A 6,484-nucleotide genomic window follows, 5' to 3' on the forward strand; every position below is an offset into this window, starting at 1 on the left:
CCAAAAAAGGTCCGTCTGGTCAAGGCTATGGTTTTTCCAGTGGTCATGTATGGATGTGAGAGTTGGACTGTGAAGAAGGCTGAGCACCGAAGAATTGATGCTTTTGAACTGTGATGTTGGAGAAGACTCTTGAGAGTCCCTTGGACTGCAAGAAGATCCAACCAGTCCATCCTAAAGGAGATCAGTCCTGGGTGTTCATTGGAAGGAATGATGCTAAAGCTGAAACTCTAGTACTTTGGCCACCTCATGTGAAGAGTTGACTCATTGGAAAAGACTCTGATGCTGGGAGGGATTGGGGGCAAGAGGAGAAGGGGACGACAGAGGATGAGATGGCTGGATGGCATCACTGACTTGATGAATGTGAGTCTCAATGAACTCCAGGAGTTGGTGATGGACAGGGAGGCCTGGCGTGCTGCGATTCATGGGGTCGCAAAGAGTCGGACACGACTGAGCGACAGATCTGATCTGATACTGACATAGGTGGGCCCTAATCCAAGATGACTCCACTCTTTATAAAAAGGGAAAATTTGGACACAGATGTACACAGGGAGAATGCTTGTGAAGATAAGGTCAGGGGAACCCAAAGGACAGCCAGCAAGCCAGTAGAAGCTGGAAGAGAACACGGCCCTCAGAAAGAACTCACCCCGCCAACACCTTAATCATGAAACTCTAGCCTCCAGAAGAGTGAGATCGTCAATTTCTGTGAAGTCATGTAGTATGTGGTCCTTAGTTATGGCAACCCTGTTACTAACCATCAATCGTGTTAAGCTGAATTCTCATGCCAAATTAGATGTGCCTCTTCTAACTTCTACATAACTCCAATCACAACTTTTTCCTTGTTTGAGGAGTAGAAAGCACACAGACTTGGAACAGCAGGTTCTGGGTGCCCACCCTCCTTTCTGGCTCTAGTAGGCAGTCAGATGAGAGAGTGGACCTGGGAGATCTCGTGATCCCTGCGCAGATCAATGTTCTCTGGGTCTGTCATTCCCCAACTGTTTTCCACTCTGGGCATATTTACTACCAAAACAGTCTCTGCAAAGCTTAGGAAGGCCAAGGCCAGAAAGGTCTCAACCAGCAACCCAGACGACAGAGCTAGGGCAGTGGAGACCTTGTATTTGGACCTGGTAATAATAAAAGTCCTGTGTGTTTTCCCTTTCTGTCCTTTTCTGCTAATAGATCTGCCCCAGCTTTTCCATTTGCATGCATGCAATTCAATCTTAAACAATCTCAAGGTGGCTCTGTGTCCCTGTATTACAAGGAAGGGCTTCCCAGGTAGCAGTAGTGGTAAAGAACCTGCCTGCCAGTGCAGGAGACTCGAGAGACGTGGGTTCAATCCCTGGGTCAGGAAGATCCCCTGGAGAAGGAAATGGCAACATGCTCCAGTATTCTTGCCTGGGAAATCCCATGGACAAAGGAGCCTGGCAGGCTACAGTACTTGGGGTTGCAAAGTCAGACACGACTGAGCACACACACACACACACACACATTATAAGGAAGGACTGACTCCATGTTGGATATGTTTCTTTTACTTTAACCTTTGCTTTCCATTGGCTTTGTTCACTAAAGGGATACTGTCCATACATAATGGGCTGCCTCAGGGAACCTCACCTCTCTGCCTAAGTGTTAAACCAAAATGCCTTTGTTCAGGATCTTCTCTACCTCTGGATGGCTACCGTAAGGAAGAAATTAATTTTCTTCCCTGAGGCTGGCCATTCCAGGAGATATTTGCAAGATTAATGGCCTTTTTACTTTACCGCCTCACCTCACCTCACCCCTATCTGTTCTATAAAAGATCCTGGCATCCAGACTTCAATAAGATGGTTATTTGGAGACATTAGTCTGCCATCTTCTTGGCCAGCCAGCTTATTCCTTGCCTCAGCATCTCGTCTGTAGACTTATTGGCCCACTGTGGGGCGAGCACAGTGAACCTGGACTCGTTAACACCTGGAGATCTCACTTGGGGATATTATTCTTAGGAGTCAGTTGGAGAAATGTGAAGGCATTTTTAGCCATCACCAAGGTATGGGAGGAGGGTTATCAGATTCATAGGCAAGGACCAGTGGTGCTCAGGGTCCTACAGTGTGCATGGAAGTTCTGAGAAATACAAAAACTCTCCCACCCAAATTCCAATAAATGATGCTGCTGAGAAACACTTATAAGTGGTGTGGAGAAACGAATATAACCTTTGTATCAGATGATGTTCCCACTATCTATTACCATGTAACAAATCACTCCCCAAATTTAATCATTTCAAATTATACTCATTATTCTCTCTCACAGTTCTGTGGGTTGACATGACCTACCCAGGTGGGTAGGTCCACTTGGGGTTTCTTATGTGCTTGTGGTCACATAGTTACTGAGGCTGGAGTTAGCTGAAGGCTTACCTGGGCTGGATGTCCAAGAGGGCAACTCATTCACAAGGTCAGCAGTTGACGATGCTGGTTAATTAGAGATGTTGACAAAGGTGCCTGCATGACTTTTACATATGGTTTAGGCTTCACCCAGGATGGCAGCTGCTTTTCCAGAGGGATGTTCCAGAAGGGATGTCTCATAAGACCAAAGAAAAGCTTCAAGTCTCAGGACTTTGGAAGCCACCCAACATCACTCACACTCTTTTATGTTGATCACAGCTGTCACCAAACCTTCCCAGGCTCAACAAAATTGAGAAAGAGATGTCATCTTTTGATGGAGGAGTGGAAGAAGACCATGAGGGATTAGTCCATCACAGAAAATAAAATCTACCACAGAAGGCTTGGCTCTACCACTCACTATATCAAAGGCTTCTATTAAATTCTGACTCTCTGAGTTTGGGTATTTTCCTTGAAAGCAGGTACCATGTTACCTAAATTGCTAGGGTGCCTTGAAAACCTATGGCAACCATTGCTAGTTGTTCAGTTCAGTTCAGTTGCTCAGTTGTGTCGGATTCTTTGTGACCCCATGGACTGCAGCACGCCAGGCTTCCCTGTCCATCACCAACTCGTGGAGCCTGCTCAAACTCATGTCTATCAAGTCAGTGATGCCATCCAATCATCTCACCCTCTGTTAGTTGTTACTGTTGGTGTTTTCCTTAATAGTCTGGAATTGCAACTTCTATTAGCAAGAATGTGTTGAATCGCTCAGTCATATCTGACTTTTTGTGACTTCATTGACTATAGCCCACCAGGCTCCTCCATCCATGGGATTTTCCATGCAAGAATACTGGAGTGGGTTGCTATTTCTTCCTCCAGGGGATCTTCCTGACCCAGAGATCAAACCTGCATCTTCTGCATTGCAGGCAGATACTTTCTTCTGAGCCATCCGGGAAGCCCATTAGCAGGAAAGGCAGTCTCATTCCAGAAATTCTCCTAATGCTATGTATGTGTCTCCCACGTTGACTCTGCTGGCAGAAGGATTTGAAAAGCATACTCAGTGATGTTGGGGGAGGTGAGGGCAACATTTGACCAATGCAGATTCAGTCTTATTTCTTTTACTGGATTTTTAATTAATTTTTGTTTATATTTAATTGAAATATATCATCTCTGTGAGTACCTTGACCTCCTTCCTACCTTATCTTCCTTCTGTTCTCCAGAAGTAACCATTTCCAACATTCATAGTTGCTTCTTCTTCTTCCTTTCCTCCTCCCCCTCCTTCTCCTTTTTTTTTTTTGTATTTACATTCATACTTTTAGGTAATAGGCATATATAGCTCTCTCTCGAGTCACTTACTTTAAATATTTTCCACTGTAAGTAAGGGAATATTTCAGATCATGACTCCTCCCCTTCCTGTGCTTTGTATCCTTCCAATGTAATTGTTTATCAGTTTTGGGTTAGATCCACACAGAGTGTTTTCATCATTATGATTATGTACAATAAACATTGTTCACTACTGAGCCAAGCAGTGAATTTAGATTACATTTCTTTTTCTCAATATTTCCTTCTTCCTGGAGTTGATCATTCCTTCCTATTTTGCATTTGCTTTGTTTTCTATAAACACCTAAGTCTTTTCACATTTCCAACAACTCTGCAAACCAAAGTATTCAGGGTTTTTTTTTTTTTTTTAACATCTCAAACCTATTGATAATCAGAACTTCCTGGAGAAATTCTTCCTGGAGTCCTCGAAGCTCTGCTGTAACCTGGACCAGTTGGTTCCTAGGCCTACCTTTTATCTGGCCTCCCGGGACTAGATCTTGGAAATCCCCCTTTCTCCTGTCCTTCACAGGATCACACTTCCTTTTTCTTGTTTACTCCCTCATCATGGTGGAGCATCCTCCAGTGGTTTCCCAAGAAAGGATACAATTGATATAATTTTTTCTTTTGTATTTTGAATGTTTGAAAATATCTTTATTTTACCCTCATACTTGATTGATAGCTTGGCTAGGAATAAAAATTTAGGTTGAAAATAAGTTTCTCTTGGAATAGTGAAAGCATTTGTCCAATGTCTTCTAACTTCCAATGTTGCTACTAAGAAGTCTAGTGCCATTCTGATTCTTGATCCTTTATATGTAAACTTTATAGTTTTCTCTTTGAAAACTCTAAAGGGCTCCTTTTTACTCTTAGAGTTCTATAATGTCTCAGTAATGTATCTTGGTCTGGGTCCATTTTCAACTATTGTGCTGGATATTTTCATCAAGAATTTTATCCTTTGGTTCAAGGGTATCTTCATATTATTTCTTTGATACTTTCCTTAGCATTATTTTCCTCTGTTTTCTCTAAAACTACTTATTGGATGATGAATCTCCTGAATTACACCTCTAATTTTCTTATCTTTTATTCTCCTTTTGTCTTTCTCTCTCTTTGCTGTCAGGGAAATTTCCTTAACTATATCTTCCAACCGTGCTACAGAATTTTTGAAATTTCTTGTTAGTTTTTTGATTTCCAAGAATTCTTTTTTACTTTGCTTGTTTCTTTTTCTTCACATCCTGCAGTTATGATGTCTTCTCTTATGGCTCTAAAGATACCAAATAGAATTTACTTTCACTGTCTCTACTCATTCTTTGTTTCTGCTTTCTTCATAGATCCTTTTGTTTTCCTGTTTGATTATTTTACTCTCTGTCATGTCAGATGCTTTCCTCACCTGGGATCCTTGACTGCCACTCAAGGATGAGACCCTAAAAAGCTGACTAGAAGTCCAGTATACATGAATGGGATTTATTCTAGGAAGACTGGGTCGACAATGGGCTTTTTCACCAGGAGCCTCCAAATGTCAATACGTGTAGGTCTTTTTCCTGGTGTGTGTCAGTTTCTGCAGAAAAGAATCTTTCCATCTCCTGGTCTGTTATTCTGAGGCTAGGTTGGGGAGGGGGCAGGGAGAGGGACTCACTTAGAGTACAGACTTTCACCCTACTCTGCCTCCCTATGTATCTGATGTCACAAAGTCTCTCTGGTTTAGTTTTTCTAGAAAATAAACCTCCTGGGACTTCCCTGGTAGCCCAATGCTGAGGACTCTGTGCTTCCACTCCAGAGAGCATGAGTTCAATCCTTGGTCAAGGAACTAAGATCCCACAAGCTGTGCAGTATGGCCCACCCAAAATAATGATAAAAAAGAAAAAAGAAAGAAAATAAACCTCCTCTGTCCTGCAAAACATGGAGTCAGAGTTGGGACCTGCAAAGGTCTGTGTGCCTCTTACAAGTACTCCTAAAGAACCCCTCTGTCTTCAGTCCCCACGTCTTTCCTCTCACAGCACCCGGTGCCCCAATTCTTGAGGCTCACCAAGGTTCCAGGGGTCATAGCCCTCACTCAGGTCCATGCCACCCCTGTCCCCAGGCACTCAACTTGGACTTTCCTTCTCCCTGCTTATCCCTTCACCTTTCCACTGTCTTCATGTGCTGCAGCTCAGGATTACATATGTCTCCAACACCTAAGAGACGTCAGAGGAAGGGGTGGAAAATGCTTTATCCATTATCTTAAAACTTATGGTCTCAGCAGCCTTTAAATTAACGTTGGCCTTTTGTCTTACCTTCAAATCAACAAATACAAGTGGACCATCTCAAAGGGCTCAGAACACTGTCGTGATAACAGCAGCAACAATAACCACTGTTAGCACCTACTATGAGCCAAACACTTTGCATAAATTAATCCTCACCACAGCCTACAAGATAGGTACTGTTACCCCCATGTTACAGATGAGGAAACTGAGGTCCAGCAAGTTTCAATAACTTGTGCCAGTTCAACACCTTGATAAGTGGCAGAGTCAGGATTTGAATGCAGATCTGCCTGGCCCCAGATAGCCTCTAATCACCAAAGCCTTATAAACCTACCTCAAGTCACACAGGGGGTGGGTCTCAAATCTCAGGTAATCAGTCATGTCCAACACTCTATGATGCATCAGGGCTTAATAGGGAAGCTGCCGTGCCTTCACTCAAGGTGCAAAGAAACCCCCCTGGTATATACAGTCTCTTCAGTTATGTGTTTGTTCTCATCCTGCGTTAGTCTGAAGTGAGCCCTCCAGGTGAGCAGCTAGGACTTGAATGTGCAGTGTGCAGCCACAAGACAGGTTTAGAAGAAT

The sequence above is a fragment of the Bison bison genome, unplaced genomic scaffold (assembly GCF_000754665.1).
Source record: "Bison bison bison isolate TAMUID 2011002044 unplaced genomic scaffold, Bison_UMD1.0 scf7180017864491, whole genome shotgun sequence".
NCBI lineage: Eukaryota > Metazoa > Chordata > Mammalia > Artiodactyla > Bovidae > Bison > Bison bison.